The following is a 25,236-nucleotide window of genomic DNA, read 5'->3' as shown; positions in this document are numbered from 1 at the left end:
ATCCTAGACTGTGTCAGAACGGCAAATGTATGGGGTGTTCAATAGACAGAGCACACGATATAGCAGAATTATCAAATCTATTCCATTTGGACTGTATTTTTAATAGTCATGATAACATGCTAGCATGTGAGTCGATCTTGCACAGTGAATAATGGAGCAGTGCAGTATCTACTTGGTTAGCACTAGATGGCTCAAATGGGGAGAAATGAAAACAGCGAGCTCCAGTGGCGCAATCGGTTAGCGCGTGGTACTTATACAGCAGTACTTGCACTGAGCCATGCCGAGGTTGTGAGTTCGAGCCTCACCTGGAGCAGTTGATTGGTTTTCATAAACCATTTCACTGAAAGGAAAGATTAGACTCAGAATAAAGACGGCTCTTGCTAGAGAGTCTTAACTTCTTTTCAGGATCTGCGTGTCCGACTCCTCCAGGTGCCAAATATCACATATCCTATGCGATGCTCCTTATAAACATTCAATGATGTACCATCTTGCATAGCATGCAAACACCACATCAGTGCATTTAAAAATACTTTTGTAGAATAATAAATATGATGAATACATTGTTGTCACGGGATAACCATAAACTGAGGAGCTGCAAACAGTGCTGTGTCAGCTACATACAATAAAATTTAACTCAAAGAAATATCAAAAGAAGAGCATCATCATATTAAAGTTTCTAGTCAACATAAGAGTTGCACCATAGCAGCTTATGGTGCTTTCTGCTCAGATTGTGCCTCCAATCCCACATTGACTTTTTTAGTTCTTTGCAATTTTAAAAAACAATTCCTGCTCAAAGCTAGCTTTTCAAAACCATTCAACCTATTACATTTATTTCTCTAACCTGTGAATGTGGTCCATGTTCTCTTTTCCTCATTCCCATCATGATACTCCCTTTCCGGAAACCAAGTTCACTTCTTTATCCAGCCCACCCATCCAAGGTCACCAAATCTATGAAGCAATTCTGCTTTTTCTCACATTCTCTCCATGTACAAGATACCTTGTATCAATTGAATGGACAGCAGGAGAGGTGAATATTTATGGTTAGTGGGGGTGGGGTTTTGAAGATTAACCTCATTTGACTAAGAGCCGGGGTATCTGGGAGAAAAAGTATTTTAAGGGGGATGAAGTTCATATCTCCTTGGTGAAATTTCTAGAGCCTTATTTCATCCTTTCTGTGGATGCAGACTCAGTCGGAACAGACGTCCTAGTCCTCGCTCTGCCTTTCAAAGGAACTCTAAATATGCATGGCTTATTTGGCTTTGCCCGGCGGGGTGAGAATGGCGTTTGTCAGGCGTTCGTCAGGCGATCGGAAGGGGTGAGGCAATAGTTTATGGTTCAATGGTTTTCATGAAGTCTTCTTGATAAGATGAAAGATGGAAAGGGAAGCTTGTCAATAAGCAAACTTAAGACAAGGTGTGACTCCTAGAAAGAATGACTTAAAAACAACATACAGAAACACACATATAAAAAGGCCCTGATGAGGCTTGAACTCATGACCCCTGGTTTACAAGACCAGTGCTCTGCCACTGAGCTACAAGGCCGGTCTGCCTGCAGTTTGTAAATCGCAACATGTATTCTTACTGCGGTATGAAGATATCTATGATTTTGAGACTCTGTATGGAAATGCAGTTGCATTTGAATGTCTACATGCGTGCACAAATCGAAGAGCATGCTTAAGACACTTTTCTTGAAAGTAGGAAAAACTCCATTTTGATTTGAGAACATAAGAGTATTCACATTTATGACCATACTGAAAGCTCTAGTGAGTATGTCCGCAATCAGTGACAGATAGAGAACTCACTTATTAGAAGTGATCTGTCTCTGTGGGGCAGACAAATGTTAACACTCATACACTTGAGACGGCTGAAACTTTAGGAGTAAGAAATGCTTTTTTATCAGTCTATCTATCCAAACTGGTTGGAAGGCCAGGAGTGAGGAATAGGCAATCCTCTGGACACTTCATGAAAGATCTAATTTCAATTAAGCACAAAATAATTCCCTTTATTTGACATAAATGCCATAATGGAATAGTCAGTTGGGCCCTTCTAGTGGATTATGGCAGTGTCTTGAAAGAGAGTGTAATTGTACTACAAGACATGCTCACCTTCAAAAGAGTGTCTGATGGCTTTCCGACGAAGGTGGGATTCGAACCCACGCGTGCAGAACACAATGGATTAGCAGTCCATCGCCTTAACCACTCGGCCACCTCGTCTGCCTTAGGAGCCTATATTTCATTTTTGGTGAAATTCTAACTATGTGCTAATTAAAAATAAGCATAAGTTTATCCTAGACTGTGTCAGAACGGCAAATGTATGGGGTGTTCAATAGACAGAGCACACGATATAGCAGAATTATCAAATCTATTCCATTTGGACTGTATTTTTAATAGTCATGATAACATGCTAGCATGTGAGTCGATCTTGCACAGTGAATAATGGAGCAGTGCAGTATCTACTTGGTTAGCACTAGATGGCTCAAATGGGGAGAAATGAAAACAGTGAGCTCCAGTGGCGCAATCGGTTAGCGCGCGGTACTTATACAGCAGTACTTGCACTGAGCCATGCCGAGGTTGTGAGTTCGAGCCTCACCTGGAGCAGTTGATTGGTTTTCATAAACCATTTCACTAAAAGTAAAGATTAGACTCAGAATAAAGACGGCTCTTGCTATAGAGTCTTAACTTCTTTTCAGGATCTGCGTGTCCGACTCCTCCAGGTGCCAAATATCACATATCCTATGCGATGCTCCTTATAAACATTCAATGATGTACCATCTTGCATAGCATGCAAACACCACATCAGTGCATTTAAAAATACTTTTGTAGAATAATAAATATGATGAATACATTGTTGTCACGGGATAACCATAAACTGAGGAGCTGCAAACAGTGCTGTGTCAGCTACATACAATAAAATGTAACTCAAAGAAATATCAAAAGAAGAGCATCATCATATTAAAGTTTCTAGTCAACATAAGAGTTGCACCATAGCAGCTTATGGTGCTTTCTGCTCAGATTGTGCCTCCAATCCCACATTGACTTTTTTAGTTCTTTGCAATTTTAAAAAACAATTCCTGCTCAAAGCTAGCTTTTCAAAACCATTCAACCTATTACATTTATTTCTCTAACCTGTGAATGTGGTCCATGTTCTCTTTTCCTCATTCCCATCATGATACTCCCTTTCCGGAAACCAAGTTCACTTCTTTATCCAGCCCACCCATCCAAAGTCACCAAATCTATGAAGCAATTCTGCTTTTTCTCACATTCTCTCCATGTACAAGATACCTTGTATCAATTGAATGGACAGCAGGAGAGGTGAATATTTATGGTTAGTGGGGGTGGGGTTTTGAAGATTAACCTCATTTGACTAAGAGCCGGGGTATCTGGGAGAAAAAGTATTTTAAGGGGGATGAAGTTCATATCTCCTTGGTGAAATTTCTAGAGCCTTATTTCATCCTTTCTGTGGATGCAGACTCAGTCGGAACAGACGTCCTAGTCCTCGCTCTGCCTTTCAAAGGAACTCTAAATATGCATGGCTTATTTGGCTTTGCCCGGCAGGGCTTGCCCGGCGGGGTGAGAATGGCGTTTGTCAGGCGTTCGTCAGGCGATCGGAAGGGGTGAGGCAATAGTTTATGGTTCAATGGTTTTCATGAAGTCTTCTTGATAAGATGAAAGATGGAAAGGGAAGCTTGTCAATAAGCAAACTTAAGACAAGGTGTGACTCCTAGAAAGAATGACTTGAAAACAACATACAGAAACACACATATAAAAAGGCCCTGATGAGGCTTGAACTCTCATGACCCCTGGTTTACAAGACCAGTGCTCTGCCACTGAGCTACAAGGCCGGTCTGCCTGCAGTTTGTAAATCGCAACATGTATTCTTACTGCGGTATGAAGATATCTATGATTTTGAGACTCTGTATGGAAATGCAGTTGCATTTGAATGTCTACATGCGTGCACAAATCGAAGAGCATGCTTAAGACACTTTTCTTGAAAGTAGGAAAAACTCCATTTTGATTTGAGAACATAAGAGTATTCACATTTATGACCATACTGAAAGCTCTAGTGAGTATGTCCGCAATCAGTGACAGATAGAGAACTCACTTATTAGAAGTGATCTGTCTCTGTGGGGCAGACAAATGTAAACACTCATACACTTGAGACGGCTGAAACTTTAGGAGTAAGAAATGCTTTCTTATCAGTCTATCTATCCAAACTGGTTGGAAGGCCAGGAGTGAGGAATAGGCAATCCTCTGGACACTTCATGAAAGATCTAATTTCAATTAAGCACAAAATACTTCCCTTTATTTGACATAAATGCCATAATGGAATAGTCAGTTGGGCCCTTCTAGTGGATTATGGCAGTGTCTTGAAAGAGAGTGTAATTGTACTACAAGACATGCTCACCTTCAAAAGAGTGTCTGATGGCTTTCCGACAAAGGTGGGATTCGAACCCACGCGTGCAGAGCACAATGGATTAGCAGTCCATCGCCTTAACCACTCGGCCACCTCGTCTGCCTTAGGAGCCTATATTTCATTTTTGGTGAAATTCTAACTATGTGCTAATTAAAAATAAGCATAAGTTTATCCTAGACTGTGTCAGAACGGCAAATGTATGGGGTGTTCAATAGACAGAGCACACGATATAGCAGAATTATCAAATCTATTCCATTTGGACTGTATTTTTAATAGTCATGATAACATGCTAGCATGTGAGTCGATCTTGCACAGTGAATAATGGAGCAGTGCAGTATCTACTTGGTTAGCACTAGATGGCTCAAATGGGGAGAAATGAAAACAGTGAGCTCCAGTGGCGCAATCGGTTAGCGCGCGGTACTTATACAGCAGTACTTGCACTGAGCCATGCCGAGGTTGTGAGTTCGAGCCTCACCTGGAGCAGTTGATTGGTTTTCATAAACCATTTCACTAAAAGTAAAGATTAGACTCAGAATAAAGACGGCTCTTGCTATAGAGTCTTAACTTCTTTTCAGGATCTGCGTGTCCGACTCCTCCAGGTGCCAAATATCACATATCCTATGCGATGCTCCTTATAAACATTCAATGATGTACCATCTTGCATAGCATGCAAACACCACATCAGTGCATTTAAAAATACTTTTGTAGAATAATAAATATGATGAATACATTGTTGTCACGGGATAACCATAAACTGAGGAGCTGCAAACAGTGCTGTGTCAGCTACATACAATAAAATTTAACTCAAAGAAATATCAAAAGAAGAGCATCATCATATTAAAGTTTCTAGTCAACATAAGAGTTGCACCATAGCAGCTTATGGTGCTTTCTGCTCAGATTGTGCCTCCAATCCCACATTGACTTTTTTAGTTCTTTGCAATTTTAAAAAACAATTCCTGCTCAAAGCTAGCTTTTCAAAACCATTCAACCTATTACATTTATTTCTCTAACCTGTGAATGTGGTCCATGTTCTCTTTTCCTCATTCCCATCATGATACTCCCTTTCCGGAAACCAAGTTCACTTCTTTATCCAGCCCACCCATCCAAGGTCACCAAATCTATGAAGCAATTCTGCTTTTTCTCACATTCTCTCCATGTACAAGATACCTTGTATCAATTGAATGGACAGCAGGAGAGGTGAATATTTATGGTTAGTGGGGGTGGGGTTTTGAAGATTAACCTCATTTGACTAAGAGCCGGGGTATCTGGGAGAAAAAGTATTTTAAGGGGGATGAAGTTCATATCTCCTTGGTGAAATTTCTAGAGCCTTATTTCATCCTTTCTGTGGATGCAGACTCAGTCGGAACAGACGTCCTAGTCCTCGCTCTGCCTTTCAAAGGAACTCTAAATATGCATGGCTTATTTGGCTTTGCCCGGCAGGGCTTGCCCGGCGGGGTGAGAATGGCGTTTGTCAGGTGTTCGTCAGGCGATCGGAAGGGGTGAGGCAATAGTTTATGGTTCAATGGTTTTCATGAAGTCTTCTTGATAAGATGAAAGATGGAAAGGGAAGCTTGTCAATAAGCAAACTTAAGACAAGGTGTGACTCCTAGAAAGAATGACTTGAAAACAACATACAGAAACACACATATAAAAAGGCCCTGATGAGGCTTGAACTCAAGACCCCTGGTTTACAAGACCAGTGCTCTGCCACTGTGCTACAAGGCCGGTCTGCCTGCAGTTTGTAAATCGCAACATGTATTCTTACTGCGGTATGAAGATATCTATGATTTTGAGACTCTGTATGGAAATGCAGTTGCATTTGAATGTCTACATGCGTGCACAAATCGAAGAGCATGCTTAAGACACTTTTCTTGAAAGTAGGAAAAACTCCATTTTGATTTGAGAACATAAGAGTATTCACATTTATGACCATACTGAAAGCTCTAGTGAGTATGTCCGCAATCAGTGACAGATAGAGAACTCACTTATTAGAAGTGATCTGTCTCTGTGGGGCAGACAAATGTAAACACTCATACACTTGAGACGGCTGAAACTTTAGGAGTAAGAAATGCTTTCTTATCAGTCTATCTATCCAAACTGGTTGGAAGGCCAGGAGTGAGGAATAGGCAATCCTCTGGACACTTCATGAAAGATCTAATTTCAATTAAGCACAAAATACTTCCCTTTATTTGACATAAATGCCATAATGGAATAGTCAGTTGGGCCCTTCTAGTGGATTATGGCAGTGTCTTGAAAGAGAGTGTAATTGTACTACAAGACATGCTCACCTTCAAAAGAGTGTCTGATGGCTTTCCGACAAAGGTGGGATTCGAACCCACGCGTGCAGAGCACAATGGATTAGCAGTCCATCGCCTTAACCACTCGGCCACCTCGTCTGCCTTAGGAGCCTATATTTCATTTTTGGTGAAATTCTAACTATGTGCTAATTAAAAATAAGCATAAGTTTATCCTAGACTGTGTCAGAACGGCAAATGTATGGGGTGTTCAATAGACAGAGCACACGATATAGCAGAATTATCAAATCTATTCCATTTGGACTGTATTTTTAATAGTCATGATAACATGCTAGCATGTGAGTCGATCTTGCACAGTGAATAATGGAGCAGTGCAGTATCTACTTGGTTAGCACTAGATGGCTCAAATGGGGAGAAATGAAAACAGTGAGCTCCAGTGGCGCAATCGGTTAGCGCGCGTTACTTATACAGCAGTACTTGCACTGAGCCATGCCGAGGTTGTGAGTTCAAGCCTCACCTGGAGCAGGTGATTGGTTTTCATAAACCATTTCACTAAAAGTAAAGATTAGACTCAGAATAAAGACGGCTCTTGCTATAGAGTCTTAACTTCTTTTCAGGATCTGCGTGTCCGACTCCTCCAGGTGCCAAATATCACATATCCTATGCGATGCTCCTTATAAACATTCAATGATGTACCATCTTGCATAGCATGCAAACACCACATCAGTGCATTTAAAAATACTTTTGTAGAATAATAAATATGATGAATACATTGTTGTCACGGGATAACCATAAACTGAGGAGCTGCAAACAGTGCTGTGTCAGCTACATACAATAAAATTTAACTCAAAGAAATATCAAAAGAAGAGCATCATCATATTAAAGTTTCTAGTCAACATAAGAGTTGCACCATAGCAGCTTATGGTGCTTTCTGCTCAGATTGTGCCTCCAATCCCACATTGACTTTTTTAGTTCTTTGCAATTTTAAAAAACAATTCCTGCTCAAAGCTAGCTTTTCAAAACCATTCAACCTATTACATTTATTTCTCTAACCTGTGAATGTGGTCCATGTTCTCTTTTCCTCATTCCCATCATGATACTCCCTTTCCGGAAACCAAGTTCACTTCTTTATCCAGCCCACCCATCCAAGGTCACCAAATCTATGAAGCAATTCTGCTTTTTCTCACATTCTCTCCATGTACAAGATACCTTGTATCAATTGAATGGACAGCAGGAGAGGTGAATATTTATGGTTAGTGGGGGTGGGGTTTTGAAGATTAACCTCATTTGACTAAGAGCCGGGGTATCTGGGAGAAAAAGTATTTTAAGGGGGATGAAGTTCATATCTCCTTGGTGAAATTTCTAGAGCCTTATTTCATCCTTTCTGTGGATGCAGACTCAGTCGGAACAGACGTCCTAGTCCTCGCTCTGCCTTTCAAAGGAACTCTAAATATGCATGGCTTATTTGGCTTTGCCCGGCAGGGCTTGCCCGGCGGGGTGAGAATGGCGTTTGTCAGGTGTTCGTCAGGCGATCGGAAGGGGTGAGGCAATAGTTTATGGTTCAATGGTTTTCATGAAGTCTTCTTGATAAGATGAAAGATGGAAAGGGAAGCTTGTCAATAAGCAAACTTAAGACAAGGTGTGACTCCTAGAAAGAATGACTTAAAAACAACATACAGAAACACACATATAAAAAGGCCCTGATGAGGCTTGAACTCATGACCCCTGGTTTACAAGACCAGTGCTCTGCCACTGAGCTACAAGGCCGGTCTGCCTGCAGTTTGTAAATCGCAACATGTATTCTTACTGCGGTATGAAGATATCTATGATTTTGAGACTCTGTATGGAAATGCAGTTGCATTTGAATGTCTACATGCGTGCACAAATCGAAGAGCATGCTTAAGACACTTTTCTTGAAAGTAGGAAAAACTCCATTTTGATTTGAGAACATAAGAGTATTCACATTTATGACCATACTGAAAGCTCTAGTGAGTATGTCCGCAATCAGTGACAGATAGAGAACTCACTTATTAGAAGTGATCTGTCTCTGTGGGGCAGACAAATGTAAACACTCATACACTTGAGACGGCTGAAACTTTAGGAGTAAGAAATGCTTTTTTATCAGTCTATCTATCCAAACTGGTTGGAAGGCCAGGAGTGAGGAATAGGCAATCCTCTGGACACTTCATGAAAGATCTAATTTCAATTAAGCACAAAATAATTCCCTTTATTTGACATAAATGCCATAATGGAATAGTCAGTTGGGCCCTTCTAGTGGATTATGGCAGTGTCTTGAAAGAGAGTGTAATTGTACTACAAGACATGCTCACCTTCAAAAGAGTGTCTGATGGCTTTCCGACGAAGGTGGGATTCGAACCCACGCGTGCAGAGCACAATGGATTAGCAGTCCATCGCCTTAACCACTCGGCCACCTCGTCTGCCTTAGGAGCCTATATTTCATTTTTGGTGAAATTCTAACTATGTGCTAATTAAAAATAAGCATAAGTTTATCCTAGACTGTGTCAGAACGGCAAATGTATGGGGTGTTCAATAGACAGAGCACACGATATAGCAGAATTATCAAATCTATTCCATTTGGACTGTATTTTTAATAGTCATGATAACATGCTAGCATGTGAGTCGATCTTGCACAGTGAATAATGGAGCAGTGCAGTATCTACTTGGTTAGCACTAGATGGCTCAAATGGGGAGAAATGAAAACAGTGAGCTCCAGTGGCGCAATCGGTTAGCGCGCGGTACTTATACAGCAGTACTTGCACTGAGCCATGCCGAGGTTGTGAGTTCGAGCCTCACCTGGAGCAGTTGATTGGTTTTCATAAACCATTTCACTAAAAGTAAAGATTAGACTCAGAATAAAGACGGCTCTTGCTATAGAGTCTTAACTTCTTTTCAGGATCTGCGTGTCCGACTCCTCCAGGTGCCAAATATCACATATCCTATGCGATGCTCCTTATAAACATTCAATGATGTACCATCTTGCATAGCATGCAAACACCACATCAGTGCATTTAAATACACTTTTGTAGAATAATAAATATGATGAATACATTGTTGTCACGGGATAACCATAAACTGAGGAGCTGCAAACAGTGCTGTGTCAGCTACATACAATAAAATGTAACTCAAAGAAATATCAAAAGAAGAGCATCATCATATTAAAGTTTCTAGTCAACATAAGAGTTGCACCATAGCAGCTTATGGTGCTTTCTGCTCAGATTGTGCCTCCAATCCCACATTGACTTTTTTAGTTCTTTGCAATTTTAAAAAACAATTCCTGCTCAAAGCTAGCTTTTCAAAACCATTCAACCTATTACATTTATTTCTCTAACCTGTGAATGTGGTCCATGTTCTCTTTTCCTCATTCCCATCATGATACTCCCTTTCCGGAAACCAAGTTCACTTCTTTATCCAGCCCACCCATCCAAAGTCACCAAATCTATGAAGCAATTCTGCTTTTTCTCACATTCTCTCCATGTACAAGATACCTTGTATCAATTGAATGGACAGCAGGAGAGGTGAATATTTATGGTTAGTGGGGGTGGAGTTTTGAAGATTAACCTCATTTGACTAAGAGCCGGGGTATCTGGGAGAAAAAGTATTTTAAGGGGGATGAAGTTCATATCTCCTTGGTGAAATTTCTAGAGCCTTATTTCATCCTTTCTGTGGATGCAGACTCAGTCGGAACAGACGTCCTAGTCCTCGCTCTGCCTTTCAAAGGAACTCTAAATATGCATGGCTTATTTGGCTTTGCCCGGCAGGGCTTGCCCGGCGGGGTGAGAATGGCGTTTGTCAGGCGTTCGTCAGGCGATCGGAAGGGGTGAGGCAATAGTTTATGGTTCAATGGTTTTCATGAAGTCTTCTTGATAAGATGAAAGATGGAAAGGGAAGCTTGTCAATAAGCAAACTTAAGACAAGGTGTGACTCCTAGAAAGAATGACTTGAAAACAACATACAGAAACACACATATAAAAAGGCCCTGATGAGGCTTGAACTCTCATGACCCCTGGTTTACAAGACCAGTGCTCTGCCACTGAGCTACAAGGCCGGTCTGCCTGCAGTTTGTAAATCGCAACATGTATTCTTACTGCGGTATGAAGATATCTATGATTTTGAGACTCTGTATGGAAATGCAGTTGCATTTGAATGTCTACATGCGTGCACAAATCGAAGAGCATGCTTAAGACACTTTTCTTGAAAGTAGGAAAAACTCCATTTTGATTTGAGAACATAAGAGTATTCACATTTATGACCATACTGAAAGCTCTAGTGAGTATGTCCGCAATCAGTGACAGATAGAGAACTCACTTATTAGAAGTGATCTGTCTCTGTGGGGCAGACAAATGTAAACACTCATACACTTGAGACGGCTTAAACTTTAGGAGTAAGAAATGCTTTCTTATCAGTCTATCTATCCAAACTGGTTGGAAGGCCAGGAGTGAGGAATAGGCAATCCTCTGGACACTTCATGAAAGATCTAATTTCAATTAAGCACAAAATACTTCCCTTTATTTGACATAAATGCCATAATGGAATAGTCAGTTGGGCCCTTCTAGTGGATTATGGCAGTGTCTTGAAAGAGAGTGTAATTGTACTACGAGACATGCTCACCTTCAAAAGAGTGTCTGATGGCTTTCCGACGAAGGTGGGATTCGAACCCACGCGTGCAGAGCACAATGGATTAGCAGTCCATCGCCTTAACCACTCGGCCACCTCTTCTGCCTTGGGGGCCTATATTTCATTTTTGGTGAAATTCTAACTATGTGCTAATTAAAAATAAGCATAAGTTTATCCTAGACTGTGTCAGAACGGCAAATGTATGGGGTGTTCAATAGACAGAGCACACGATATAGCAGAATTATCAAATCTATTCCATTTGGACTGTATTTTTAATAGTCATGATAACATGCTAGCATGTGAGTCGATCTTGCACAGTGAATAATGGAGCAGTGCAGTATCTACTTGGTTAGCACTAGATGGCTCAAATGGGGAGAAATGAAAACAGCGAGCTCCAGTGGCGCAATCGGTTAGCGCGCGGTACTTATACAGCAGTACTTGCACTGAGCCATGCTGAGGTTGTGAGTTCGAGCCTCACCTGGAGCAGTTGATTGGTTTTCATAAACCATTTCACTGAAAGGAAAGATTAGACTCAGAATAAAGACGGCTCTTGCTAGAGAGTCTTAACTTCTTTTCAGGATCTGCGTGTCCGACTCCTCCAGGTGCCAAATATCACATATCCTATGCGATGCTCCTTATAAACATTCAATGATGTACCATCTTGCATAGCATGCAAACACCACATCAGTGCATTTAAAAATACTTTTGTAGAATAATAAATATGATGAATACATTGTTGTCACGGGATAACCATAAACTGAGGAGCTGCAAACAGTGCTGTGTCAGCTACATACAATAAAATTTAACTCAAAGAAATATCAAAAGAAGAGCATCATCATATTAAAGTTTCTAGTCAACATAAGAGTTGCACCATAGCAGCTTATGGTGCTTTCTGCTCAGATTGTGCCTCCAATCCCACATTGACTTTTTTAGTTCTTTGCAATTTTAAAAAACAATTCCTGCTCAAAGCTAGCTTTTCAAAACCATTCAACCTATTACATTTATTTCTCTAACCTGTGAATGTGGTCCATGTTCTCTTTTCCTCATTCCCATCATGATACTCCCTTTCCGGAAACCAAGTTCACTTCTTTATCCAGCCCACCCATCCAAGGTCACCAAATCTATGAAGCAATTCTGCTTTTTCTCACATTCTCTCCATGTACAAGATACCTTGTATCAATTGAATGGACAGCAGGAGAGGTGAATATTTATGGTTAGTGGGGGTGGGGTTTTGAAGATTAACCTCATTTGACTAAGAGCCGGGGTATCTGGGAGAAAAAGTATTTTAAGGGGGATGAAGTTCATATCTCCTTGGTGAAATTTCTAGAGCCTTATTTCATCCTTTCTGTGGATGCAGACTCAGTCGGAACAGACGTCCTAGTCCTCGCTCTGCCTTTCAAAGGAACTTTAAATATGCATGGCTTATTTGGCTTTGCCCGGCAGGGCTTGCCCGGCGGGGTGAGAATGGCGTTTGTCAGGCGTTCGTCAGGCGATCGGAAGGGGTGAGGCAATAGTTTATGGTTCAATGGTTTTCATGAAGTCTTCTTGATAAGATGAAAGATGGAAAGGGAAGCTTGTCAATAAGCAAACTTAAGACAAGGTGTGACTCCTAGAAAGAATGACTTGAAAACAACATACAGAAACACACATATAAAAAGGCCCTGATGAGGCTTGAACTCAAGACCCCTGGTTTACAAGACCAGTGCTCTGCCACTGTGCTACAAGGCCGGTCTGCCTGCAGTTTGTAAATCGCAACATGTATTCTTACTGCGGTATGAAGATATCTATGATTTTGAGACTCTGTATGGAAATGCAGTTGCATTTGAATGTCTACATGCGTGCACAAATCGAAGAGCATGCTTAAGACACTTTTCTTGAAAGTAGGAAAAACTCCATTTTGATTTGAGAACATAAGAGTATTCACATTTATGACCATACTGAAAGCTCTAGTGAGTATGTCCGCAATCAGTGACAGATAGAGAACTCACTTATTAGAAGTGATCTGTCTCTGTGGGGCAGACAAATGTAAACACTCATACACTTGAGACGGCTGAAACTTTAGGAGTAAGAAATGCTTTCTTATCAGTCTATCTATCCAAACTGGTTGGAAGGCCAGGAGTGAGGAATAGGCAATCCTCTGGACACTTCATGAAAGATCTAATTTCAATTAAGCACAAAATACTTCCCTTTATTTGACATAAATGCCATAATGGAATAGTCAGTTGGGCCCTTCTAGTGGATTATGGCAGTGTCTTGAAAGAGAGTGTAATTGTACTACAAGACATGCTCACCTTCAAAAGAGTGTCTGATGGCTTTCCGACAAAGGTGGGATTCGAACCCACGCGTGCAGAGCACAATGGATTAGCAGTCCATCGCCTTAACCACTCGGCCACCTCGTCTGCCTTAGGAGCCTATATTTCATTTTTGGTGAAATTCTAACTATGTGCTAATTAAAAATAAGCATAAGTTTATCCTAGACTGTGTCAGAACGGCAAATGTATGGGGTGTTCAATAGACAGAGCACACGATATAGCAGAATTATCAAATCTATTCCATTTGGACTGTATTTTTAATAGTCATGATAACATGCTAGCATGTGAGTCGATCTTGCACAGTGAATAATGGAGCAGTGCAGTATCTACTTGGTTAGCACTAGATGGCTCAAATGGGGAGAAATGAAAACAGTGAGCTCCAGTGGCGCAATCGGTTAGCGCGCGGTACTTATACAGCAGTACTTGCACTGAGCCATGCCGAGGTTGTGAGTTCGAGCCTCACCTGGAGCAGTTGATTGGTTTTCATAAACCATTTCACTAAAAGTAAAGATTAGACTCAGAATAAAGACGTCTCTTGCTATAGAGTCTTAACTTCTTTTCAGGATCTGCGTGTCCGACTCCTCCAGGTGCCAAATATCACATATCCTATGCGATGCTCCTTATAAACATTCAATGATGTACCATCTTGCATAGCATGCAAACACCACATCAGTGCATTTAAAAATACTTTTGTAGAATAATAAATATGATGAATACATTGTTGTCACGGGATAACCATAAACTGAGGAGCTGCAAACAGTGCTGTGTCAGCTACATACAATAAAATTTAACTCAAAGAAATATCAAAAGAAGAGCATCATCATATTAAAGTTTCTAGTCAACATAAGAGTTGCACCATAGCAGCTTATGGTGCTTTCTGCTCAGATTGTGCCTCCAATCCCACATTGACTTTTTTAGTTCTTTGCAATTTTAAAAAACAATTCCTGCTCAAAGCTAGCTTTTCAAAACCATTCAACCTATTACATTTATTTCTCTAACCTGTGAATGTGGTCCATGTTCTCTTTTCCTCATTCCCATCATGATACTCCCTTTCCGGAAACCAAGTTCACTTCTTTATCCAGCCCACCCATCCAAGGTCACCAAATCTATGAAGCAATTCTGCTTTTTCTCACATTCTCTCCATGTACAAGATACCTTGTATCAATTGAATGGACAGCAGGAGAGGTGAATATTTATGGTTAGTGGGGGTGGGGTTTTGAAGATTAACCTCATTTGACTAAGAGCCGGGGTATCTGGGAGAAAAAGTATTTTAAGGGGGATGAAGTTCATATCTCCTTGGTGAAATTTCTAGAGCCTTATTTCATCCTTTCTGTGGATGCAGACTCAGTCGGAACAGACGTCCTAGTCCTCGCTCTGCCTTTCAAAGGAACTCTAAATATGCATGGCTTATTTGGCTTTGCCCGGCAGGGCTTGCCCGGCGGGGTGAGAATGGCGTTTGTCAGGCGTTCGTCAGGCGATCGGAAGGGGTGAGGCAATAGTTTATGGTTCAATGGTTTTCATGAAGTCTTCTTGATAAGATGAAAGATGGAAAGGGAAGCTTGTCAATAAGCAAACTTAAGACAAGGTGTGACTCCTAGAAAGAATGACTTAAAAACAACATACAGAAACACACATATAAAAAGGCCCTGATGAGGCTTGAACTCATGACCCCTGGTTTACAAGACCAGTGCTCTGCCACTGAGCTACAAGGCCGGTCTGCCTGCAGTTTGTAAATCGCAACATGTATTCTTACTGCGGTATGAAGATATCTATGATTTTGAGACTCTGTATGGAAATGCAGTTGCATTTGAATGTCTACATGCGTGCACAAATCGAAGAGCATGCTTAAGACACTTTTCTTGAAAGTAGGAAAAACTCCATTTTGATTTGAGAACATAAGAGTATTCACATTTATGACCATACTGAAAGCTCTAGTGAGTATGTCCGCAATCAGTGACAGATAGAGAACTCACTTATTAGAAGTGATCTGTCTCTGTGGGGCAGACAAATGTAAACACTCATACACTTGAGACGGCTGAAACTTTAGGAGTAAGAAATGCTTTCTTATCAGTCTATCTATCCAAACTGGTTGGAAGGCCAGGAGTGAGGAATAGGCAATCCTCTGGACACTTCATGAAAGATCTAATTTCAATTAAGCACAAAATACTTCCCTTTATTTGACATAAATGCCATAATGGAATAGTCAGTTGGGCCCTTCTAGTGGATTATGGCAGTGTCTTGAAAGAGAGTGTAATTGTACTACGAGACATGCTCACCTTCAAAAGAGTGTCTGATGGCTTTCCGACGAAGGTGGGATTCGAACCCACGCGTGCAGAGCACAATGGATTAGCAGTCCATCGCCTTAACCACTCGGCCACCTCTTCTGCCTTGGGGGCCTATATTTCATTTTTGGTGAAATTCTAACTATGTGCTAATTAAAAATAAGCATAAGTTTATCCTAGACTGTGTCAGAACGGCAAATGTATGGGGTGTTCAATAGACAGAGCACACGATATAGCAGAATTATCAAATCTATTCCATTTGGACTGTATTTTTAATAGTCATGATAACATGCTAGCATGTGAGTCGATCTTGCACAGTGAATAATGGAGCAGTGCAGTATCTACTTGGTTAGCACTAGATGGCTCAAATGGGGAGAAATGAAAACAGCGAGCTCCAGTGGCGCAATCGGTTAGCGCGCGGTACTTATACAGCAGTACTTGCACTGAGCCATGCTGAGGTTGTGAGTTCGAGCCTCACCTGGAGCAGTTGATTGGTTTTCATAAACCATTTCACTGAAAGGAAAGATTAGACTCAGAATAAAGACGGCTCTTGCTAGAGAGTCTTAACTTCTTTTCAGGATCTGCGTGTCCGACTCCTCCAGGTGCCAAATATCACATATCCTATGCGATGCTCCTTATAAACATTCAATGATGTACCATCTTGCATAGCATGCAAACACCACATCAGTGCATTTAAAAATACTTTTGTAGAATAATAAATATGATGAATACATTGTTGTCACGGGATAACCATAAACTGAGGAGCTGCAAACAGTGCTGTGTCAGCTACATACAATAAAATTTAACTCAAAGAAATATCAAAAGAAGAGCATCATCATATTAAAGTTTCTAGTCAACATAAGAGTTGCACCATAGCAGCTTATGGTGCTTTCTGCTCAGATTGTGCCTCCAATCCCACATTGACTTTTTTAGTTCTTTGCAATTTTAAAAAACAATTCCTGCTCAAAGCTAGCTTTTCAAAACCATTCAACCTATTACATTTATTTCTCTAACCTGTGAATGTGGTCCATGTTCTCTTTTCCTCATTCCCATCATGATACTCCCTTTCCGGAAACCAAGTTCACTTCTTTATCCAGCCCACCCATCCAAGGTCACCAAATCTATGAAGCAATTCTGCTTTTTCTCACATTCTCTCCATGTACAAGATACCTTGTATCAATTGAATGGACAGCAGGAGAGGTGAATATTTATGGTTAGTGGGGGTGGGGTTTTGAAGATTAACCTCATTTGACTAAGAGCCGGGGTATCTGGGAGAAAAAGTATTTTAAGGGGGATGAAGTTCATATCTCCTTGGTGAAATTTCTAGAGCCTTATTTCATCCTTTCTGTGGATGCAGACTCAGTCGGAACAGACGTCCTAGTCCTCGCTCTGCCTTTCAAAGGAACTTTAAATATGCATGGCTTATTTGGCTTTGCCCGGCAGGGCTTGCCCGGCGGGGTGAGAATGGCGTTTGTCAGGCGTTCGTCAGGCGATCGGAAGGGGTGAGGCAATAGTTTATGGTTCAATGGTTTTCATGAAGTCTTCTTGATAAGATGAAAGATGGAAAGGGAAGCTTGTCAATAAGCAAACTTAAGACAAGGTGTGACTCCTAGAAAGAATGACTTGAAAACAACATACAGAAACACACATATAAAAAGGCCCTGATGAGGCTTGAACTCAAGACCCCTGGTTTACAAGACCAGTGCTCTGCCACTGTGCTACAAGGCCGGTCTGCCTGCAGTTTGTAAATCGCAACATGTATTCTTACTGCGGTATGAAGATATCTATGATTTTGAGACTCTGTATGGAAATGCAGTTGCATTTGAATGTCTACATGCGTGCACAAATCGAAGAGCATGCTTAAGACACTTTTCTTGAAAGTAGGAAAAACTCCATTTTGATTTGAGAACATAAGAGTATTCACATTTATGACCATACTGAAAGCTCTAGTGAGTATGTCCGCAATCAGTGACAGATAGAGAACTCACTTATTAGAAGTGATCTGTCTCTGTGGGGCAGACAAATGTAAACACTCATACACTTGAGACGGCTGAAACTTTAGGAGTAAGAAATGCTTTCTTATCAGTCTATCTATCCAAACTGGTTGGAAGGCCAGGAGTGAGGAATAGGCAATCCTCTGGACACTTCATGAAAGATCTAATTTCAATTAAGCACAAAATACTTCCCTTTATTTGACATAAATGCCATAATGGAATAGTCAGTTGGGCCCTTCTAGTGGATTATGGCAGTGTCTTGAAAGAGAGTGTAATTGTACTACAAGACATGCTCACCTTCAAAAGAGTGTCTGATGGCTTTCCGACAAAGGTGGGATTCGAACCCACGCGTGCAGAGCACAATGGATTAGCAGTCCATCGCCTTAACCACTCGGCCACCTCGTCTGCCTTAGGAGCCTATATTTCATTTTTGGTGAAATTCTAACTATGTGCTAATTAAAAATAAGCATAAGTTTATCCTAGACTGTGTCAGAACGGCAAATGTATGGGGTGTTCAATAGACAGAGCACACGATATAGCAGAATTATCAAATCTATTCCATTTGGACTGTATTTTTAATAGTCATGATAACATGCTAGCATGTGAGTCGATCTTGCACAGTGAATAATGGAGCAGTGCAGTATCTACTTGGTTAGCACTAGATGGCTCAAATGGGGAGAAATGAAAACAGTGAGCTCCAGTGGCGCAATCGGTTAGCGCGCGGTACTTATACAGCAGTACTTGCACTGAGCCATGCCGAGGTTGTGAGTTCGAGCCTCACCTGGAACAGTTGATTGGTTTTCATAAACCATTTCACTAAAAGTAAAGATTAGACTCAGAATAAAGACGGCTCTTGCTATAGAGTCTTAACTTCTTTTCAGGATCTGCGTGTCCGACTCCTCCAGGTGCCAAATATCACATATCCTATGCGATGCTCCTTATAAACATTCAATGATGTACCATCTTGCATAGCATGCAAACACCACATCAGTGCATTTAAAAATACTTTTGTAGAATAATAAATATGATGAATACATTGTTGTCACGGGATAACCATAAACTGAGGAGCTGCAAACAGTGCTGTGTCAGCTACATACAATAAAATTTAACTCAAAGAAATATCAAAAGAAGAGCATCATCATATTAAAGTTTCTAGTCAACATAAGAGTTGCACCATAGCAGCTTATGGTGCTTTCTGCTCAGATTGTGCCTCCAATCCCACATTGACTTTTTTAGTTCTTTGCAATTTTAAAAAACAATTCCTGCTCAAAGCTAGCTTTTCAAAACCATTCAACCTATTACATTTATTTCTCTAACCTGTGAATGTGGTCCATGTTCTCTTTTCCTCATTCCCATCATGATACTCCCTTTCCGGAAACCAAGTTCACTTCTTTATCCAGCCCACCCATCCAAGGTCACCAAATCTATGAAGCAATTCTGCTTTTTCTCACATTCTCTCCATGTACAAGATACCTTGTATCAATTGAATGGACAGCAGGAGAGGTGAATATTTATGGTTAGTGGGGGTGGGGTTTTGAAGATTAACCTCATTTGACTAAGAGCCGGGGTATCTGGGAGAAAAAGTATTTTAAGGGGGATGAAGTTCATATCTCCTTGGTGAAATTTCTAGAGCCTTATTTCATCCTTTCTGTGGATGCAGACTCAGTCGGAACAGACGTCCTAGTCCTCGCTCTGCCTTTCAAAGGAACTCTAAATATGCATGGCTTATTTGGCTTTGCCCGGCAGGGCTTGCCCGGCGGGGTGAGAATGGCGTTTGTCAGGTGTTCGTCAGGCGATCGGAAGGGGTGAGGCAATAGTTTATGGTTCAATGGTTTTCATGAAGTCTTCTTGATAAGATGAAAGATGGAAAGGGAAGCTTGTCAAAAAGCAAACTTAAGACAAGGTGTGACTCCTAGAAAGAATGACTTAAAAACAACATACAGAAACACACATATAAAAAGGCCCTGATGAGGCTTGAACTCATGACCCCTGGTTTACAAGACCAGTGCTCTGCCACTGAGCTACAAGGCCGGTCTGCCTGCAGTTTGTAAATCGCAACATGTATTCTTACTGCGGTATGAAGATATCTATGATTTTGAGACTCTGTATGGAAATGCAGTTGCATTTGAATGTCTACATGCGTGCACAAATCGAAGAGCATGCTTAAGACACTTTTCTTGAAAGTAGGAAAAACTCCATTTTGATTTGAGAACATAAGAGTATTCACATTTATGACCATACTGAAAGCTCTAGTGAGTATGTCCGCAATCAGTGACAGATAGAGAACTCACTTATTAGAAGTGATCTGTCTCTGTGGGGCAGACAAATGTAAACACTCATACACTTGAGACGGCTGAAACTTTAGGAGTAAGAAATGCTTTTTTATCAGTCTATCTATCCAAACTGGTTGGAAGGCCAGGAGTGAGGAATAGGCAATCCTCTGGACACTTCATGAAAGATCTAATTTCAATTAAGCACAAAATAATTCCCTTTATTTGACATAAATGCCATAATGGAATAGTCAGTTGGGCCCTTCTAGTGGATTATGGCAGTGTCTTGAAAGAGAGTGTAATTGTACTACAAGACATGCTCACCTTCAAAAGAGTGTCTGATGGCTTTCCGACGAAGGTGGGATTCGAACCCACGCGTGCAGAGCACAATGGATTAGCAGTCCATCGCCTTAACCACTCGGCCACCTCGTCTGCCTTAGGAGCCTATATTTCATTTTTGGTGAAATTCTAACTATGTGCTAATTAAAAATAAGCATAAGTTTATCCTAGACTGTGTCAGAACGGCAAATGTATGGGGTGTTCAATAGACAGAGCACACGATATAGCAGAATTATCAAATCTATTCCATTTGGACTGTATTTTTAATAGTCATGATAACATGCTAGCATGTGAGTCGATCTTGCACAGTGAATAATGGAGCAGTGCAGTATCTACTTGGTTAGCACTAGATGGCTCAAATGGGGAGAAATGAAAACAGTGAGCTCCAGTGGCGCAATCGGTTAGCGCGCGGTACTTATACAGCAGTACTTGCACTGAGCCATGCCGAGGTTGTGAGTTCGAGCCTCACCTGGAGCAGTTGATTGGTTTTCATAAACCATTTCACTAAAAGTAAAGATTAGACTCAGAATAAAGACGGCTCTTGCTATAGAGTCTTAACTTCTTTTCAGGATCTGCGTGTCCGACTCCTCCAGGTGCCAAATATCACATATCCTATGCGATGCTCCTTATAAACATTCAATGATGTACCATCTTGCATAGCATGCAAACACCACATCAGTGCATTTAAATACACTTTTGTAGAATAATAAATATGATGAATACATTGTTGTCACGGGATAACCATAAACTGAGGAGCTGCAAACAGTGCTGTGTCAGCTACATACAATAAAATGTAACTCAAAGAAATATCAAAAGAAGAGCATCATCATATTAAAGTTTCTAGTCAACATAAGAGTTGCACCATAGCAGCTTATGGTGCTTTCTGCTCAGATTGTGCCTCCAATCCCACATTGACTTTTTTAGTTCTTTGCAATTTTAAAAAACAATTCCTGCTCAAAGCTAGCTTTTCAAAACCATTCAACCTATTACATTTATTTCTCTAACCTGTGAATGTGGTCCATGTTCTCTTTTCCTCATTCCCATCATGATACTCCCTTTCCGGAAACCAAGTTCACTTCTTTATCCAGCCCACCCATCCAAGGTCACCAAATCTATGAAGCAATTCTGCTTTTTCTCACATTCTCTCCATGTACAAGATACCTTGTATCAATTGAATGGACAGCAGGAGAGGTGAATATTTATGGTTAGTGGGGGTGGGGTTTTGAAGATTAACCTCATTTGACTAAGAGCCGGGGTATCTGGGAGAAAAAGTATTTTAAGGGGGATGAAGTTCATATCTCCTTGGTGAAATTTCTAGAGCCTTATTTCATCCTTTCTGTGGATGCAGACTCAGTCGGAACAGACGTCCTAGTCCTCGCTCTGCCTTTCAAAGGAACTCTAAATATGCATGGCTTATTTGGCTTTGCCCGGCAGGGCTTGCCCGGCGGGGTGAGAATGGCGTTTGTCAGGCGTTCGTCAGGCGATCGGAAGGGGTGAGGCAATAGTTTATGGTTCAATGGTTTTCATGAAGTCTTCTTGATAAGATGAAAGATGGAAAGGGAAGCTTGTCAATAAGCAAACTTAAGACAAGGTGTGACTCCTAGAAAGAATGACTTAAAAACAACATACAGAAACACACATATAAAAAGGCCCTGATGAGGCTTGAACTCATGACCCCTGGTTTACAAGACCAGTGCTCTGCCACTGAGCTACAAGGCCGGTCTGCCTGCAGTTTGTAAATCGCAACATGTATTCTTACTGCGGTATGAAGATATCTATGATTTTGAGACTCTGTATGGAAATGCAGTTGCATTTGAATGTCTACATGCGTGCACAAATCGAAGAGCATGCTTAAGACACTTTTCTTGAAAGTAGGAAAAACTCCATTTTGATTTGAGAACATAAGAGTATTCACATTTATGACCATACTGAAAGCTCTAGTGAGTATGTCCGCAATCAGTGACAGATAGAGAACTCACTTATTAGAAGTGATCTGTCTCTGTGGGGCAGACAAATGTAAACACTCATACACTTGAGACGGCTGAAACTTTAGGAGTAAGAAATGCTTTCTTATCAGTCTATCTATCCAAACTGGTTGGAAGGCCAGGAGTGAGGAATAGGCAATCCTCTGGACACTTCATGAAAGATCTAATTTCAATTAAGCACAAAATACTTCCCTTTATTTGACATAAATGCCATAATGGAATAGTCAGTTGGGCCCTTCTAGTGGATTATGGCAGTGTCTTGAAAGAGAGTGTAATTGTACTACGAGACATGCTCACCTTCAAAAGAGTGTCTGATGGCTTTCCGACGAAGGTGGGATTCGAACCCACGCGTGCAGAGCACAATGGATTAGCAGTCCATCGCCTTAACCACTCGGCCACCTCTTCTGCCTTGGGGGCCTATATTTCATTTTTGGTGAAATTCTAACTATGTGCTAATTAAAAATAAGCATAAGTTTATCCTAGACTGTGTCAGAACGGCAAATGTATGGGGTGTTCAATAGACAGAGCACACGATATAGCAGAATTATCAAATCTATTCCATTTGGACTGTATTTTTAATAGTCATGATAACATGCTAGCATGTGAGTCGATCTTGCACAGTGAATAATGGAGCAGTGCAGTATCTACTTGGTTAGCACTAGATGGCTCAAATGGGGAGAAATGAAAACAGCGAGCTCCAGTGGCGCAATCGGTTAGCGCGCGGTACTTATACAGCAGTACTTGCACTGAGCCATGCTGAGGTTGTGAGTTCGAGCCTCACCTGGAGCAGTTGATTGGTTTTCATAAACCATTTCACTGAAAGGAAAGATTAGACTCAGAATAAAGACGGCTCTTGCTAGAGAGTCTTAACTTCTTTTCAGGATCTGCGTGTCCGACTCCTCCAGGTGCCAAATATCACATATCCTATGCGATGCTCCTTATAAACATTCAATGATGTACCATCTTGCATAGCATGCAAACACCACATCAGTGCATTTAAAAATACTTTTGTAGAATAATAAATATGATGAATACATTGTTGTCACGGGATAACCATAAACTGAGGAGCTGCAAACAGTGCTGTGTCAGCTACATACAATAAAATTTAACTCAAAGAAATATCAAAAGAAGAGCATCATCATATTAAAGTTTCTAGTCAACATAAGAGTTGCACCATAGCAGCTTATGGTGCTTTCTGCTCAGATTGTGCCTCCAATCCCACATTGACTTTTTTAGTTCTTTGCAATTTTAAAAAACAATTCCTGCTCAAAGCTAGCTTTTCAAAACCATTCAACCTATTACATTTATTTCTCTAACCTGTGAATGTGGTCCATGTTCTCTTTTCCTCATTCCCATCATGATACTCCCTTTCCGGAAACCAAGTTCACTTCTTTATCCAGCCCACCCATCCAAGGTCACCAAATCTATGAAGCAATTCTGCTTTTTCTCACATTCTCTCCATGTACAAGATACCTTGTATCAATTGAATGGACAGCAGGAGAGGTGAATATTTATGGTTAGTGGGGGTGGGGTTTTGAAGATTAACCTCATTTGACTAAGAGCCGGGGTATCTGGGAGAAAAAGTATTTTAAGGGGGATGAAGTTCATATCTCCTTGGTGAAATTTCTAGAGCCTTATTTCATCCTTTCTGTGGATGCAGACTCAGTCGGAACAGACGTCCTAGTCCTCGCTCTGCCTTTCAAAGGAACTTTAAATATGCATGGCTTATTTGGCTTTGCCCGGCAGGGCTTGCCCGGCGGGGTGAGAATGGCGTTTGTCAGGCGTTCGTCAGGCGATCGGAAGGGGTGAGGCAATAGTTTATGGTTCAATGGTTTTCATGAAGTCTTCTTGATAAGATGAAAGATGGAAAGGGAAGCTTGTCAATAAGCAAACTTAAGACAAGGTGTGACTCCTAGAAAGAATGACTTGAAAACAACATACAGAAACACACATATAAAAAGGCCCTGATGAGGCTTGAACTCAAGACCCCTGGTTTACAAGACCAGTGCTCTGCCACTGTGCTACAAGGCCGGTCTGCCTGCAGTTTGTAAATCGCAACATGTATTCTTACTGCGGTATGAAGATATCTATGATTTTGAGACTCTGTATGGAAATGCAGTTGCATTTGAATGTCTACATGCGTGCACAAATCGAAGAGCATGCTTAAGACACTTTTCTTGAAAGTAGGAAAAACTCCATTTTGATTTGAGAACATAAGAGTATTCACATTTATGACCATACTGAAAGCTCTAGTGAGTATGTCCGCAATCAGTGACAGATAGAGAACTCACTTATTAGAAGTGATCTGTCTCTGTGGGGCAGACAAATGTAAACACTCATACACTTGAGACGGCTGAAACTTTAGGAGTAAGAAATGCTTTCTTATCAGTCTATCTATCCAAACTGGTTGGAAGGCCAGGAGTGAGGAATAGGCAATCCTCTGGACACTTCATGAAAGATCTAATTTCAATTAAGCACAAAATACTTCCCTTTATTTGACATAAATGCCATAATGGAATAGTCAGTTGGGCCCTTCTAGTGGATTATGGCAGTGTCTTGAAAGAGAGTGTAATTGTACTACAAGACATGCTCACCTTCAAAAGAGTGTCTGATGGCTTTCCGACAAAGGTGGGATTCGAACCCACGCGTGCAGAGCACAATGGATTAGCAGTCCATCGCCTTAACCACTCGGCCACCTCGTCTGCCTTAGGAGCCTATATTTCATTTTTGGTGAAATTCTAACTATGTGCTA

At 41.0% G+C, this 25,236-nt stretch overlaps 33 non-coding genes across 33 annotated transcripts; 11 read left to right on the top strand and 22 right to left on the bottom strand.

The window, feature by feature from the left end:
• Positions 1 to 218: 218 nt before the first annotated feature.
• Positions 219 to 313, top strand: TRNAI-UAU (transfer RNA isoleucine (anticodon UAU)). Its single transcript has 2 exons — positions 219 to 256; positions 278 to 313. It is a non-coding gene; the product is annotated as a tRNA-Ile (tRNA).
• Positions 314 to 1,469: 1,156 nt separating this feature from the next.
• Positions 1,470 to 1,541, bottom strand: TRNAT-UGU (transfer RNA threonine (anticodon UGU)). Its single transcript has one exon. It is a non-coding gene; the product is annotated as a tRNA-Thr (tRNA).
• A 589-nt stretch (positions 1,542 to 2,130) lies between these two features.
• Positions 2,131 to 2,212, bottom strand: TRNAS-GCU (transfer RNA serine (anticodon GCU)). The gene has a single exon. It is a non-coding gene; the product is annotated as a tRNA-Ser (tRNA).
• A 289-nt stretch (positions 2,213 to 2,501) lies between these two features.
• On the top strand, positions 2,502 to 2,596 carry TRNAI-UAU (transfer RNA isoleucine (anticodon UAU)). Its single transcript has 2 exons — positions 2,502 to 2,539; positions 2,561 to 2,596. It is a non-coding gene; the product is annotated as a tRNA-Ile (tRNA).
• Positions 2,597 to 3,766: 1,170 nt separating this feature from the next.
• On the bottom strand, positions 3,767 to 3,840 carry TRNAT-UGU (transfer RNA threonine (anticodon UGU)). The gene has a single exon. It is a non-coding gene; the product is annotated as a tRNA-Thr (tRNA).
• Positions 3,841 to 4,429: 589 nt separating this feature from the next.
• TRNAS-GCU (transfer RNA serine (anticodon GCU)) lies at positions 4,430 to 4,511 on the bottom strand. Its single transcript has one exon. It is a non-coding gene; the product is annotated as a tRNA-Ser (tRNA).
• A 289-nt stretch (positions 4,512 to 4,800) lies between these two features.
• TRNAI-UAU (transfer RNA isoleucine (anticodon UAU)) lies at positions 4,801 to 4,895 on the top strand. The gene is made up of 2 exons: positions 4,801 to 4,838; positions 4,860 to 4,895. It is a non-coding gene; the product is annotated as a tRNA-Ile (tRNA).
• A 1,170-nt stretch (positions 4,896 to 6,065) lies between these two features.
• TRNAT-UGU (transfer RNA threonine (anticodon UGU)) lies at positions 6,066 to 6,137 on the bottom strand. Its single transcript has one exon. It is a non-coding gene; the product is annotated as a tRNA-Thr (tRNA).
• Positions 6,138 to 6,726: 589 nt separating this feature from the next.
• TRNAS-GCU (transfer RNA serine (anticodon GCU)) lies at positions 6,727 to 6,808 on the bottom strand. Its single transcript has one exon. It is a non-coding gene; the product is annotated as a tRNA-Ser (tRNA).
• A 289-nt stretch (positions 6,809 to 7,097) lies between these two features.
• On the top strand, positions 7,098 to 7,192 carry TRNAI-UAU (transfer RNA isoleucine (anticodon UAU)). The gene is made up of 2 exons: positions 7,098 to 7,135; positions 7,157 to 7,192. It is a non-coding gene; the product is annotated as a tRNA-Ile (tRNA).
• Positions 7,193 to 8,362: 1,170 nt separating this feature from the next.
• Positions 8,363 to 8,434, bottom strand: TRNAT-UGU (transfer RNA threonine (anticodon UGU)). Its single transcript has one exon. It is a non-coding gene; the product is annotated as a tRNA-Thr (tRNA).
• Positions 8,435 to 9,023: 589 nt separating this feature from the next.
• On the bottom strand, positions 9,024 to 9,105 carry TRNAS-GCU (transfer RNA serine (anticodon GCU)). The gene has a single exon. It is a non-coding gene; the product is annotated as a tRNA-Ser (tRNA).
• A 289-nt stretch (positions 9,106 to 9,394) lies between these two features.
• On the top strand, positions 9,395 to 9,489 carry TRNAI-UAU (transfer RNA isoleucine (anticodon UAU)). The gene is made up of 2 exons: positions 9,395 to 9,432; positions 9,454 to 9,489. It is a non-coding gene; the product is annotated as a tRNA-Ile (tRNA).
• Positions 9,490 to 10,659: 1,170 nt separating this feature from the next.
• On the bottom strand, positions 10,660 to 10,733 carry TRNAT-UGU (transfer RNA threonine (anticodon UGU)). Its single transcript has one exon. It is a non-coding gene; the product is annotated as a tRNA-Thr (tRNA).
• Positions 10,734 to 11,322: 589 nt separating this feature from the next.
• TRNAS-GCU (transfer RNA serine (anticodon GCU)) lies at positions 11,323 to 11,404 on the bottom strand. The gene has a single exon. It is a non-coding gene; the product is annotated as a tRNA-Ser (tRNA).
• Positions 11,405 to 11,693: 289 nt separating this feature from the next.
• On the top strand, positions 11,694 to 11,788 carry TRNAI-UAU (transfer RNA isoleucine (anticodon UAU)). The gene is made up of 2 exons: positions 11,694 to 11,731; positions 11,753 to 11,788. It is a non-coding gene; the product is annotated as a tRNA-Ile (tRNA).
• Positions 11,789 to 12,958: 1,170 nt separating this feature from the next.
• On the bottom strand, positions 12,959 to 13,030 carry TRNAT-UGU (transfer RNA threonine (anticodon UGU)). The gene has a single exon. It is a non-coding gene; the product is annotated as a tRNA-Thr (tRNA).
• A 589-nt stretch (positions 13,031 to 13,619) lies between these two features.
• Positions 13,620 to 13,701, bottom strand: TRNAS-GCU (transfer RNA serine (anticodon GCU)). Its single transcript has one exon. It is a non-coding gene; the product is annotated as a tRNA-Ser (tRNA).
• Positions 13,702 to 13,990: 289 nt separating this feature from the next.
• TRNAI-UAU (transfer RNA isoleucine (anticodon UAU)) lies at positions 13,991 to 14,085 on the top strand. The gene is made up of 2 exons: positions 13,991 to 14,028; positions 14,050 to 14,085. It is a non-coding gene; the product is annotated as a tRNA-Ile (tRNA).
• A 1,170-nt stretch (positions 14,086 to 15,255) lies between these two features.
• TRNAT-UGU (transfer RNA threonine (anticodon UGU)) lies at positions 15,256 to 15,327 on the bottom strand. Its single transcript has one exon. It is a non-coding gene; the product is annotated as a tRNA-Thr (tRNA).
• Positions 15,328 to 15,916: 589 nt separating this feature from the next.
• On the bottom strand, positions 15,917 to 15,998 carry TRNAS-GCU (transfer RNA serine (anticodon GCU)). Its single transcript has one exon. It is a non-coding gene; the product is annotated as a tRNA-Ser (tRNA).
• A 289-nt stretch (positions 15,999 to 16,287) lies between these two features.
• TRNAI-UAU (transfer RNA isoleucine (anticodon UAU)) lies at positions 16,288 to 16,382 on the top strand. The gene is made up of 2 exons: positions 16,288 to 16,325; positions 16,347 to 16,382. It is a non-coding gene; the product is annotated as a tRNA-Ile (tRNA).
• A 1,170-nt stretch (positions 16,383 to 17,552) lies between these two features.
• TRNAT-UGU (transfer RNA threonine (anticodon UGU)) lies at positions 17,553 to 17,624 on the bottom strand. The gene has a single exon. It is a non-coding gene; the product is annotated as a tRNA-Thr (tRNA).
• A 589-nt stretch (positions 17,625 to 18,213) lies between these two features.
• On the bottom strand, positions 18,214 to 18,295 carry TRNAS-GCU (transfer RNA serine (anticodon GCU)). Its single transcript has one exon. It is a non-coding gene; the product is annotated as a tRNA-Ser (tRNA).
• A 289-nt stretch (positions 18,296 to 18,584) lies between these two features.
• TRNAI-UAU (transfer RNA isoleucine (anticodon UAU)) lies at positions 18,585 to 18,679 on the top strand. The gene is made up of 2 exons: positions 18,585 to 18,622; positions 18,644 to 18,679. It is a non-coding gene; the product is annotated as a tRNA-Ile (tRNA).
• A 1,170-nt stretch (positions 18,680 to 19,849) lies between these two features.
• Positions 19,850 to 19,921, bottom strand: TRNAT-UGU (transfer RNA threonine (anticodon UGU)). Its single transcript has one exon. It is a non-coding gene; the product is annotated as a tRNA-Thr (tRNA).
• A 589-nt stretch (positions 19,922 to 20,510) lies between these two features.
• TRNAS-GCU (transfer RNA serine (anticodon GCU)) lies at positions 20,511 to 20,592 on the bottom strand. The gene has a single exon. It is a non-coding gene; the product is annotated as a tRNA-Ser (tRNA).
• A 289-nt stretch (positions 20,593 to 20,881) lies between these two features.
• Positions 20,882 to 20,976, top strand: TRNAI-UAU (transfer RNA isoleucine (anticodon UAU)). The gene is made up of 2 exons: positions 20,882 to 20,919; positions 20,941 to 20,976. It is a non-coding gene; the product is annotated as a tRNA-Ile (tRNA).
• A 1,170-nt stretch (positions 20,977 to 22,146) lies between these two features.
• On the bottom strand, positions 22,147 to 22,218 carry TRNAT-UGU (transfer RNA threonine (anticodon UGU)). The gene has a single exon. It is a non-coding gene; the product is annotated as a tRNA-Thr (tRNA).
• Positions 22,219 to 22,807: 589 nt separating this feature from the next.
• TRNAS-GCU (transfer RNA serine (anticodon GCU)) lies at positions 22,808 to 22,889 on the bottom strand. The gene has a single exon. It is a non-coding gene; the product is annotated as a tRNA-Ser (tRNA).
• A 289-nt stretch (positions 22,890 to 23,178) lies between these two features.
• TRNAI-UAU (transfer RNA isoleucine (anticodon UAU)) lies at positions 23,179 to 23,273 on the top strand. The gene is made up of 2 exons: positions 23,179 to 23,216; positions 23,238 to 23,273. It is a non-coding gene; the product is annotated as a tRNA-Ile (tRNA).
• Positions 23,274 to 24,443: 1,170 nt separating this feature from the next.
• TRNAT-UGU (transfer RNA threonine (anticodon UGU)) lies at positions 24,444 to 24,515 on the bottom strand. The gene has a single exon. It is a non-coding gene; the product is annotated as a tRNA-Thr (tRNA).
• Positions 24,516 to 25,104: 589 nt separating this feature from the next.
• On the bottom strand, positions 25,105 to 25,186 carry TRNAS-GCU (transfer RNA serine (anticodon GCU)). Its single transcript has one exon. It is a non-coding gene; the product is annotated as a tRNA-Ser (tRNA).
• Between the last annotated feature and the right edge of the window lie 50 nt (positions 25,187 to 25,236).

Source organism: Lissotriton vulgaris, chromosome 5 (genome assembly GCF_964263255.1).
Source record: "Lissotriton vulgaris chromosome 5, aLisVul1.2, whole genome shotgun sequence".
Lineage (NCBI taxonomy): Eukaryota > Metazoa > Chordata > Amphibia > Caudata > Salamandridae > Lissotriton > Lissotriton vulgaris.
Note: the sequence above shows the minus strand (reverse complement) of the source record. Positions and strands in the feature narration are given on the sequence as shown.